Source organism: Bos indicus, chromosome 5, assembly GCF_029378745.1.
Source record: "Bos indicus isolate NIAB-ARS_2022 breed Sahiwal x Tharparkar chromosome 5, NIAB-ARS_B.indTharparkar_mat_pri_1.0, whole genome shotgun sequence".
NCBI classification, from domain to species: Eukaryota; Metazoa; Chordata; class Mammalia; order Artiodactyla; family Bovidae; genus Bos; species Bos indicus.
In genome coordinates this window covers 101,746,629-101,759,222 of record NC_091764.1, presented here as the reverse complement: position 1 = coordinate 101,759,222, position 12,594 = coordinate 101,746,629, and the positions used below count along the sequence as shown (strand labels likewise).

Genomic DNA, 12,594 nt, shown 5'->3' with positions numbered 1-12,594 from the left:
GTTTCTAACTCTCTGAGAGGCTCTAAGCTATTTGAATATCTTAAGCTTCCCATGCCTCTCGAGGCTGGGAGACTGTAAACAATCTTATGCATAGCTGTAGGAGTCCGGGTAAACTTGTCAGGCGAGTTAGAGAGCCATCTGAGGGGTTTGGATTTAAACACTCCTAGTTGCCCAGGAACTTTATTAATTGGAGCTGTAAGTTAACTCTTTGACAGAGAGAGCGAGATGGTGGTGGGGGACAGCCCCCAGTAAAGTCAGAGGTGAGAGCACAAAGCAATAAAGTAGGCAGACTCTGGTTTTGGGGGGAAGATGCTAGAGAATATCCGGGGGGACTCCCGAGGCTCCATCCCGCCTTTGCGTATGCCGAGCCTCCTTCCTCATGACCTTTGTCACGAGTGGAATGTCTCTCGCCGGCTCCCGGCATCCTAAGGCCCACTTGACTTCACATTCCAGGATGTCTGGCTCTAGGTGAGTGATCACACCATTGTGATTATCTGTGTCGTGAAGATCTTTTTTGTATAGTTTTTCTGTGTATTCTTGCCAGCTCTTCTTAATATATTCAGCTTCTGTTAGGTCCATACCATTTCTGTCCTTTATCAAGGCCATCTTTGCATGAAATGTTCCCTTGGTATCTCTAATTTTCTTGAAGAGATCTCTAGTCTTTCCCATTCTGTTGTTTTCCTCTATTTCTTTGCACTGATCACTGAGGAAGGGTTTCTTATCTCTCTTTGCTATTCTTTGGAACTCTGCATTCAAATGGGTATATCTTTCCTTTTCTCCTTTGCTTTTCACTTCTCTTCTTTTCACAGTTATTTGTAAGGCCTCCTCAGACAGTCATTTTGCTTTTTTGCATTTCTTTTTCTTGGGGATGGTCTTGATCCCTGTCTTCTGTACAATGTCACGAACCTCCCTCCACCCATAGTTCATCAGGCACTCTATCAGATCTAGTCCCTTAAATCTATTTCTCACTTTCACTGTATAATGGTAAGGGATTTTATTTAGATCATACCTGAATGGTCTAGTAGTTTTCCGTACTTTCTTCAATTTAAGCCTGAATTTGGCAATAAGGAGTTCATGATCTGAGCCACAGTCAGCTCCTGGTCTTGTTTTTGTTGACTGTATAGAGCTTCTCCATCTTTGGCTGCAAAGAATATAATCAATCTGATTTCACTATTGACCATCTGGTGATGTCCATGTGCAGGGTCTTCCCTTGTGTTATTGGAAGAGGATGTTTGCTATGACTAGTGTGCTCTTTTGGCAAAACTCTATTAGCCTTTGCCGTGCTTCATTCTGTACTCCAAAGCCAAATTTGCCTGTTACTCCAGGTGTTTATTGACTTCCTACTTTTGCATTCCAGTCCCCTATAATGAAAAGAACATCTTTTGGGGGTGTTAGTTCTAGAAGGTCTTGTAGGTCTTCATAGAACTGTTCGACTTCAGCTTCTTCAGTGTTACCGGTCGGGGCATAGACTTGGATTAATGTGATACTGAATGGTTTGCCTTGGAAACGAACAGAGATCATTCTGTCGATTTTGAGATTGCATCCAAGTACTGCATTTTGGACTCTTGTGGACTATGATGGCTACTCCGTTTCTTCTAAGGGATTCTTGCCCGCAGTAGTGGGCATATGGTCACCTGAGTTAAATTCACCCATTCCTGTCCATTTTAGTTTGCTGATTCCTAAAATGTCGATATTCACTCTTGCCATCTGTGTGATCACTTCCAATTTGCCTTGATTCATGGACCTAACATTCCAAGTTCCTATGCAACATTGCTCTTTACAGCATGGGACCTTGCTTCCATCACCAGTCACATTCACAACTGGGTGTTGTTATTGCTTTGGTTTCTCTTCTCTTCATTCTTTCTGGAGTTATTTCTCCAGTGATCTCCAATAGCATATTTGGCACCTACCGACCTGGGGAGTTCATCTTTCAGTGTCCTGTCTTTTTGCCTTTTCATACTGATTATGAGGTTCTCAAGGCAAGAATATTTGTTTTTCAGACAGTCACTAAGTATCAGATCAGACTCAGTGCAGAGCACTGGGGTAGAGAGAAAACACCACATGTAAGAGGAACAGACTTATCAGAAAAAATATGAGTTAATATGTGCCAAAGGAAGTTTTACTGGAGATACTTTAATTTCCTACCACCTATCAGTGTGACTGACATTCCTACAGTTTCTTGCATTAGCCATTTGAGGTACTACACTAAATTGGACCCATAACTCTTCATCTGTAACAGTGAAGAACATCTCAGCTTAGTCAGTGGACACAAACCTGGAAGGAACAGGAAGAGAGAATCAATTGTTCCAATTTAAAGGTTTAATTTAATTTCATTTAATTGAAAGGCTTGATTTAACTGGTGATGGTTTAAAGTGATGTTCAAGACTAGGCCATGAAATAAAAGCTCTGCGCAGGCTAGGAAAACACATGCCAACAATCAGAAAGGGAACTGTGCTGATGACTACTAAAACAAACTTTAGCAACTTCATAATTATGCCTCAAGAGAGGCCTCCTCTGAGAATATACTTGATCTGAAAACAGATGCAAGAGTTGGTCCTTCCCACAGGGCCTGTGACTTCCATTGTTTTCATTTTTTTACTCATTTTTTTTTTCTTTACTTTCTGACAAAACTTACAGTCATTGAGAAGTTTCTGTCCTGTGAGTCTGCACCTGTCTGGAAGATTCCTCACCTCTCAGTTCAGTTCAGTTCAGTCGCTCAGTCCTCACCTCTAGAGAGAGGCAATTGAGAGGCCCGGGGAGAGATGTGAGTGGGAATTCCCACTGTTCCTTCAGGTTTCAACATGCCTTAAGTTTCACATTGCTGCCTCGAGGTGGATGCTGAATGAAGTCAGAATGTCAGAGAATACAAGTTCAAGGCTAAAAACTTAGAAGCACCAAGCCAAAGCCATGAACTCATACAATAAATCCAGTCAAACAATGGTCAATCCAATAAAGCAAAAAAAAAAAAAAGAAAAACAAGCAAGCACTTTTTAGACTAAATGGTTCAGCTTTACTGATTGACAAGTTAACTTCAATGAAAAAAAATATTCCAGGTACTATTTCTGCTGAACCATTCTGAAAGCAGCAATGATTATAAAATAATTCTTTTTCTCTTTGAATAAGAACAAAAACTATAACTTGAGATAACCCACTTTCTCCCAACCCCTCAAAATATAAAATTGAGGAAAACCCTATTGGTTGAGATTGTTAATCTGTTAAGCCCAAAACTAGTAAAAACTCTAGGCAAAAAAAACTAGGCAAAAGCAGGCCCAAGGGAAACCTTCTAGGCATTATTACTGGGCATGAAATAAATTCCACAGCATAACAATATACAATTGTTATTGTATTGTTATTGTTGTTACACTAGGTAAGTGGTTATCTCAGTGATTAAACAGGAACTCCCGGTTGGCGTTATACATGCTCAATGGCCAAATGGCTAAAATATAACTTTTGAAAAAGCTAACTTTTATGAAAGAAGTAAGTATCTTTGGAAAAATATCCATTTCCGTTATGAGAGGAGCTGTTGCTGCTGCTGCTGCTAAGTCGCTTCAGTCGTGTCCGACTCTGTGCGACCCCATAGACAGCAGCCCACCAGGCTCCCCCGTCCCTGGGATTCTCCAGGCAAGAACACTGGAGTGGGTTGCCGTTTCCTTCTCCAATGCATGAAAGTGAAAAGTGAAAGTGAAGCCACTCAGTCGTGTCCGACTCCTAGCGACCCCATGGACTGCAGCCTACCAGGCTCCTCCATCCATGGGATTTTCCAGGCAAGAGTACTGGAGTGGGTTGCCATTGCCTTCTCTGGAGAGGAGCTGTTAGGACATAGCAAAATAACTGGCATCTTGAAAATAAATGAGGAAAACTGAAAGGAGAGAAAAAAAGTTCACCCACTTGACAACTTGCCCTGAGTCTATGAAACAACTTGTGTAAAAAGGAACAATAGATCATTCTATTATGGGAATTTCAGAACATCACTCCCACATCCAGTGACATTAAACCACATTCTTAAATTTTAGAATGTGAAAAACAAATTCTGGAAAAAACCAATTCTGCTATGAAGGAATCTTTGCTTCAGAAGGTAGTGGCCTTCATTATTACAATGAAAGAAAAATAGAAAAACAGAGAATTGTTGTGAAGCCAATTCTTTAGGGTCAAACTTGACTTCTAAGTATGTCAAGTTAAGTAATGGAATTACCAAGGAATTCACACCCTTAGCTTCTTGGTAAAATTCTGTCGTGTGATCCAGTCAAGCATTCTTATTGTTGTTCAGTCATCCAGTCGTGTCTGACTCTGAGACTCCATGCACTACAGCATGCCAGGCCTCTCATAAAAATTAAAATATATATTAAATATATATATAATTATATATATATATAAATTAGATAACAAGTAAAGACCCACTGTTTAGCACAGGGATCTCTATTCAATACTCTGTAATGGCCTATATGGGAAAAGAATCTAAAAAAGAATGGATATATGTACATGCATGGCAGATTCACTTTAATGGACATATATATATAATTAATTATATATATATAATTAAATATATATATATATAATTAACATATACATTTAATTTTTGTCGGGATATAATTTACAATGCTCTGTTGGTTTCAGATGTCCATTAAAGTGAATCTGCCATGCATGTACATATAGCCACTCTTTTTTAGATTCTTTTCCCATATAGGCCATTACAGAGTATTGAATAGAGATCCCTGTGCTAAACAGTGGGTCTTTACTTGTTATCTAATTTATAACAAAATATATTAAATAAGATGTTTTTAATAGAAAACACATAAGCCAGATTTTTATATCAATCCGTTGACAAAAATGTGACCAGAGCCTCATAGCAACCTAACCCTTGTGTTATCACTAGGAGAGCAGTTCAGTGGTCTCCATTTCCACGTTCCCAGTGATATCATATGATATAAGGACGCTGAATAATGAGAATGAGCTGTGTACACACGTACAGATGTTCTATCACCAAATACAGAGTGAGAAGAAAGTTTAATGTGAATTTCTGCATTATAATTTAACATTACTAAACAAATACATCAAGTTTCCCAGGTGGCACTCAATGCAGGAGACATAAGACACAAGGGTTCAATCCCTGGGTCAGCAAGATCCCTTGGAGGAGGGTATGGCAACCCACTCCAGTATTCTTGTCTGGAGAATCCCAGGGACAGAGAAACCTAGCAGGTTACAGGTCACTCCATAGGGTCACACAGAGCTGGACATGACTGAAGTGACTTAGCATGCATGCAGACAAATAAGTCACAGCATTTCATAATAAGCACCCTGAACTCCTAAAGTAATTGAGAAATGATTTGACAGCCAGCTAGAGCCACACGAGGGCACCATTATTCCAGGAAAGAAATTATACAGAAGCGAAATTTATTTACCTTGTTTGCGGTTTATTCTCTCATCACTTTATTTTGTTCAATTACACAGCATTCATAGTTCTTAACACATCATTTGGTACAAGGCAGTCATTCAATTATTTCATTGGACTCAAAATTATATGAAATTTAGCTAGGGAACTTTCTGGCAGTCCCCCCTGGAGGAGGAAATGGCAACCTACTCCAGTATTCTTGCCAGGAAAATCCCATGAACAGGCTCCTCTGTCCATGGGTTTGCAACAAGTCGGGCACAACTGAAGCAACTGAACACGTTCTTGGTGGTCCTGTGGTTAGGACTCTGTACTTTCACTGTTGAAGGTCAGAGTTTGATCCCTGGTGTGGAAACTAAGATCCCACAAGCTATGTGACATGGTCCAAAAAAAGAAGAAATTTAGGTAAAAGTGTGGATTCAGTATAGTCACAGATAAATGAGTAAGTGAGTGAAAGTTGCTCAGTCTTGTCCGACTCTTTGCAACCCCATGGACTATAGCCTGCCAGGGTCCTCTGTCCACTGAATTCTCCTGGCCAGAATACAAGAGTGGGTAGCCATTCCCTTCTCCAGGGGATCTGATGAGAATCAGTGAAATGATGATAATGACACAGACACATGCAGAAATACTGTTTAGTTAAATGTCTGGGTATCCCATGATGCAGTCAAATTGACACATTAGATTAATCATCACATTCTGTCTATCCTCAGATTTAAACAATACTAGTATTTAGATTCCCCTTGCTTATGACAGTAATAACATCCTGGCAAGTTGCTCTGCTTCTTTTTGTCTCCCTTCAGATTATTCTGAGAGTGAATTTTTTTTGAAACTTGAGTCAGATTGTGTCAGTCTTTTGCTCAAAATCCTATAATCGTTCTCCATTTCAGTCTGACAGAAAAAGTCTTTACAATGACCTTCAGTCTCCACCTGTTCCAAACACCTTATTTCTCCCTCCTCCCTTCTTCCCTTCCCCCACTATACTCCTCCTCTGTGACCTGCTTTGGTTATCATCCACATTCTGCTTGAAAGTAAAAGTGTTATTCACTCAGTTGCGTCCAACTCTCTGCGACCCCATGGACTGTAGCCCGCAAGGCTTCTCTGTCCATGGGATTCTCTAGGCAAGAATACTGGAGCGGGTTGCCATTTCCTCCTCCAGCGGATCGTCTCAACCCAGAGATGGAACTCACGTCTCCCGCATCTCCAGTGTTGGCAGACAGATTCTTTACCTCTAAGCTACCATTTTTCCTTCAATTAAGGAAAAAAAAAAATTCACTGGTGCAGCAGTTTCTGAGTATCAGTTATTTCCAATGACTCTATTATTTGGAGTAGGCTACCATACCACTGCAGCCACAGCTGCCACCATGGCCAACTCCAAGTTGAGCTCCAGCAATCAAGAAGTTGGAGGCACTTGCTCTCGTGCACTTTCAGTTGAGAAGACCCACCAGAGGGGGAAGCCCAGTCCCTTCCCAGTCCACCTGCCTTCTCCCTTTAAAGATTTATATGAAGGATTGGTTTATTACTGAAAAATAAGAAATGACCTGAGGATCTAGCAGCTAAAACTCCGAGCCCCCAATGCAGCAGGCCTGGATCCCTAGTAAGGAAACTAGATCCCACACACTGCAATGAAGATCGAAGAACCTACATGCTGCAACTAAGACCTGGTGCAGTCAAGTAAATAAATAAACATTTTTAAACAAAAAAAGAAGAAATGAACTGTACAAAGGAATTTCTTGGCCAGAAAAATAAATAAAAAACTGAAAAACTACATCTCCTGCATTTTGGGTAGATTCTTTACCACTGAGCCACCAGGGAAGCCAAAAATGTCTGGACATTACAGCATATCCTCAATGGGAAGCAAGCCAAATTACCACCAGTTTATAGCCACTAGGCTATCAGTTATTTGGTTAATTGAAACCTGATGTTATCCAACCTGTATTAAAGATTTTTTAAAAAACCAATTCTTGATATTATTTTGTTTATTCTTTCAAGAAAAAGAATATTGGGGTTTCCCCAGTGGCTCAGTGGTAAAGAATCTGCCTGTTAATACAGGAGACTTGGTTTCGACCCCTGCTCCAGGAAGATCCCACATACTTCATAGCAATTAAGCCCACGTGCCACAACTACTGAGTCTGTGCTCTAGGACCTGCAATTACTGAAGCCCAATCACCCTGGAAACTGTGCTCCACAGCAAGAGAAGCCACCACATGAGAAGCCGGTTCACTACAGCTAGAGAATACTCCCGCTCACTGCAGCAAGACAAAAGTCCACGCAGCAGCGAAGACCCAGCACGGCCAAAAATAAATAAATGTCAAAGCTTAAAAAAACTGTCTATGATGAACACCTATGATGTCTTACGTGTTCCCTGCCCGTGGAATACAGTAATGAACAAACTAGTTAATTCTCTGTCCTCATAGAGCTTATAGTCTAATGGAGATGGTGAAGTTGTTCTTCACCACCTGAAGTTGGTGGGAAAGCTTCCTGAGTTGTTCTGGGAAAGCTTGACACATTCCCTACAATTTGGTGATAATTTATACAGACAATTTGTACTTTCTGAAAGCAAGAGGCTGATGGAGCTGTATATACCAGCCAGAGAAAGTGCTGCCTGATGTAGTGTGCCTGGAAAGAAAAAGAGGGAAAAGAAGACCCCTGGTTTCCTTGACTTCACATGAAGGAACTCAAGAGTGTAAACAAGAACAAAGGAGCTACCTGGCTGCTCAGACAGCTTCCAAGGGAGGGAATTTCTTACCCTGAACTATGGGTGTAAAATTATAAATGGGGAATTTATTTCTCTGAGGCAGTACTAGGTGGTAGAGACAAAAACTGAAACATGCCTCCAAGAAAATGAGCCCAAACTGCACATTACACCACTAGCAGGGAGAGGAACCAAAATAAGCCTCAGCCAATGCTCCCTCGCCAGGAATCACGGGACAAAAGCATAGCATGACTTCTCTCCTCTCTCTGCCCTGAAACAGAGAGACCAAATGCAGAAGCTGAAAGGAGGGGGATATTTTGAAGAGGGAAGTTATTCAAAGAGCAGAACAGAGACTTCCCTGGTGATCCAGTGGCTAAGGTTCTGCCCTCCCAATGCAGGGGGCCCAGGTTGGATCCCTGTGCAGGGAACTAGATCTCACATGCTGCAACTAGATCCTGAATGCTATGAAAATCAAAGATCTTGAGGGCCACAACTAAGACCTGTTACAACCAAATGTGTGTGTGTGTGTGTGTGTGTGTGTGTGTGTGTTAGTTGCTCATTCATGTCTGATTCTTCGTGATCTCATGGAATTTAACCCACCAGGCTCCTCTGTTCATGGATTTCTCTGGGCAAGAAAACTGGAATGGGTTGCTATTTCCTTCTCCAGGGGATCTTCTTGATCCAGGGAGCAAACCTGGTCTCCCACCATGTGGGTAGATTCTTTACCATCTGAGCCACCAGGGAAGCTATATGTATATAAATATATATATTTTAAAAACAAAGGGCAGAATACATTCTCCTTTCTTGGCTGCAGACTCCTCAGGCCATGGCCCATGCCTGTGGCTCAGCAGGTTAGAAGATCCATTGGAGAAAGAGGAAAATGAACGTAAGATATATAAAATCAGCTTTAAGATGGGTTAGACAAGTTTCACAATTTGCCTAGTGAAAGTGACCTGAAAACCAAAGGATCTGCCAAGATATTAAAATATCTGCTACTCAGCAGAAAAGAGAATTTTGACACAGCACGGTAGAGGGCATTGTTTGGAAATAATGAAGTTATGTCATAGTCCACACACGCTGAGTTGACTGCTCTGTCACCTGGTTGGCAAGTTAATAGTGACTCAAGTTATTCTATGTAAATGCACAATACCTCTCTCCATTTACAAAAAGATAGTCTGAACAAGGTCCTAGCAAACACCTCAAAATTCTGATGGGTTAAACAAGTTTTTGTGTTGATTGGTGAGTGCATATGTGCTAAGTCGCTTCAGTCCTGTCCAACTCTGTGTGATTCTTGACTGTTGCCTGACAGGCTCCTCTGTCCATGGGATTTTCCAGGTGTTGATTTGAGGACGTATTTATTTCTATGAGAAAATATATATTCTAAATAACTTAAAGATTACTTTATTATTTTTTAAAGCTAATGTTTTGGAGGCATAAACATTTATAAATGGGTAACTCCTTATATCTGTGCTAACTTGTGATGGTCATTTTCACTCTCCTTAAAAACTCTGAACTATTAATGTTAAATAGTAGTTATTATAAAAGTTCTTTATTTTAAAATGATAAAATTAACAAGGAAATTGATAGTAGGTATACTAAAAGTGAAACATGTATAAATAACATTAATACAATCATTCATAAAAAGTTAAATAACATACTTACACACATTTATAAAATTTGAAAACTATGAATGCAATAAAAATTAATTATATCATAATTCTAATCTTTGTAGAATACCTCTGTTAGACAAAATGCTCTTTAAAAATAAAATAGTTTTGACACTTAATTTCCATTTAGATCTTTTAAGATGAATTCTATTTGGGAATTATTCACATCTTACAAAGATAAATTAACAGCAGAATATCAATTTTGTCACCTCAAAATTTCATAAGGGAGAAAAGTTCCAAAATCTCATTCAACAAAATTCATGAAAAATCATATTTGATATAGGAAGACGGTTTCACAGTTATTCAAGAATGTGAATAAGAAAGGATTAAAGAAAAGTGAAGTAGCCTAAAATATCTTATTCTCTACTCTCCCATAAGGAAGAGGAAGTGTTTGTCTCAGAAGAAAAAATTGCAATATGACTGTCACAAGAGTCATGTTTCACCTGCTCTATTGAGTAATTAATGTTCCTATATTGTCATGTCCTTGTGTTACATTTTAACAATAAGGCTTTGATATTAAATTACAGTGAAAATAATTGACTTGAGACAAAATTTCAGGTTTGTTTATTTATTTATTGCTGCAGATATTTGGATTTTATTTTTTAAATATTAATGATAAAGGGTTGTAAGTTCAACATTATAAAGTCAGGTATACATTATAATGAAATGAACTACATGAATTAGCAATATGCACAGCTCAGTTCAGTTCAGTTCAGTTGCTCAGTCATGTCCAACTTTTTGCAACCCCATGGACTGCAGCACACCAGACTTCCCTGTCCATCACAAACTCACAGAGTTTACTCAAACTCATGTCCATTGAGTCGGTGATGCCATCCAACCATCTCATCCTCTGTCATCCCCTTCTCTCCCGCCCTCAATCTTTCCCAGCATCAGGGTCTTTTCAAATGAGTCATTTCTTCACATCAAGTGGCCAGAGTATCAGTGTTTCAGCTTCAACATCAGTCCTTCCAATAAATATTCAAGACTGATTTGCAATATGCACAATATGATTTATTCTTTGATCCTGATCTTCAGAATTCATATTATGTTTATCAATTTATACCTTACAGTTTTTCTATTTGAATACCGTTTAAAACAGGCTTCCCTGATGGTTCAGCTGGTAAAGAATCTGCAATGCCGGAGACCTGGGTTCAATCCCTGGGTTGGGAAGATCCCCTGGAGAAGGGAATGGCTACCTGCTCCAGTATTCTGGCCTGGAGAATTCCACGGACTGTATAGTCCATGGAGTCACAAAGAATCGGACACAACTGAGTGACTTTCCCTTTCACTTTTCACAGTTAAAAGCAAAGCTATAATAAAAAGCACTATGTTTGGTGTTTTAAAATATTTATTTATTTATTTATTTGACTGTGTGAGGTCTTAGCTGCAACCCATGGGCTTAGTTGCCCCACAGCATGTGGAATCTTACTTCCACCACCAGGGATCAAACCTGTGTCTCCTGCACTGGAAAGCAGATTCTCAACCATGGGACCATCAGGGAAGTTCCCAGCACCAGGTTTTATAATCGGGATGAGCTTTCTCAATAGGCAGAGGGAAGGAATGTAACTGATTCATCTTTTACTTTCTTATATGTGCATAAGAAAATCACTTTATATTGACACATTTCAATATTAAAATCAGCATTATAAACTATGCATTATAATCCCTAATTTTCATAGTAGATAGTCAAGATTTAAATATTTACAAGAATTGCATTGATATAGATTTATGGTACTCCAGTTCAGTTCAGTTCAGTCACTCAGTCCTATCTGACTCTTTGCAACCCCATGGACTGCAGCATGCCAGGTTTTCCTGTCCAGAACCAACTCCCGGAGCTTACTCAAATTCATGTCCATCGAGTTGGTGATGCCATCCAACCATCTTGTCTTCATAATCAGTCCTGAATATTCATTGGAAGGACTAATGCTGAAGCTGAAACTCCAATAATTTGGCCACCTGATGTGAAGAACTGACTCACTGGAAAAGACCCTGATGCTGGGAAAGATTGAAGGCAGGAGGAGAAGGGGATGACAGAAGATGAGATGGTACTCCAAATAAACATCAAATTTGGGTTACAGGCCAAGAGAGCTTATGTCATACTGCTTATGTCAGCTTCAGGAAAATGTGGTAGATTTCCAAAATCTAGCCCCTGCTCATCACAACTAGAGAAAGCCCATCCTCAGCAGCAAAGACCCGGTGCAGCCAAAAATAAATAAATAATTTTTTTTTTAATCTCTCAAAGTATGTAAAAAAAAATCAACAGTGATTGGCTTTAGAAGTATGGACTTCTAAACATAGAATAGATAGAAGTCTTTCACTTGTCATATTTTTCTCATATTATTGAACACAAAAATACTATTTTTATAACTTGGAGAAAAGTGGTAAAACAAAGGGGATAAAATCATTTTCATATTTTAGTTGATGCAAACAGAACTATTAATCATTAATATACAGCTAATTGTATATTCATTAAATTATTAACATAATTGTTCATTCATATTGATTTCTACTGATTGATAATAATAAATAATGGGCTGTAGTTAGTGTGATTCACTATTTAATAATTCATATAATTCATCCACTAGACAGTTTCTCTGTGGTTCAAAGCCATTTGCTGATAGCATACATTAAAAATGTGTATGTTTATAAAATAAATGTGTAAAAGTTGTAATCATTCTATAATCTATATAACTGTTAAATGGAAAATCTGGAGGGAATTGACAATACATTCAAACAATAAAAAGTCCCTTTGAGAATAGGGATATTTTCTAACACATGGGAAGACTGTGAGTCATTGGGTGTGGGGATTACCAGGTTTTATACATATATATATATATATAACAAATGTG

General features: G+C 39.1%; 1 protein-coding gene across 4 annotated transcripts in view; it reads left to right on the top strand.

The window, feature by feature from the left end:
* CLEC4E (C-type lectin domain family 4 member E) overlaps nt 1-12,594 on the top strand; it is a 28,519-nt gene that overhangs the window by 4,110 nt on the left and 11,815 nt on the right. Inside the window, exon 1 of one of the 4 annotated variants that reach the window (XM_019961631.2) lies at nt 78-260. The exons of 1 other annotated variant lie outside the window; for it this stretch is intronic. The gene's annotated coding sequence lies outside the window, so the exon portion shown is untranslated. Of the gene's footprint in view, nt 1-77; nt 469-9,197; nt 9,318-12,594 lie in introns of those variants that run through there. 2 more of the 4 variants (XM_019961630.2, XM_070790192.1) reach the window with 2 other exon arrangements.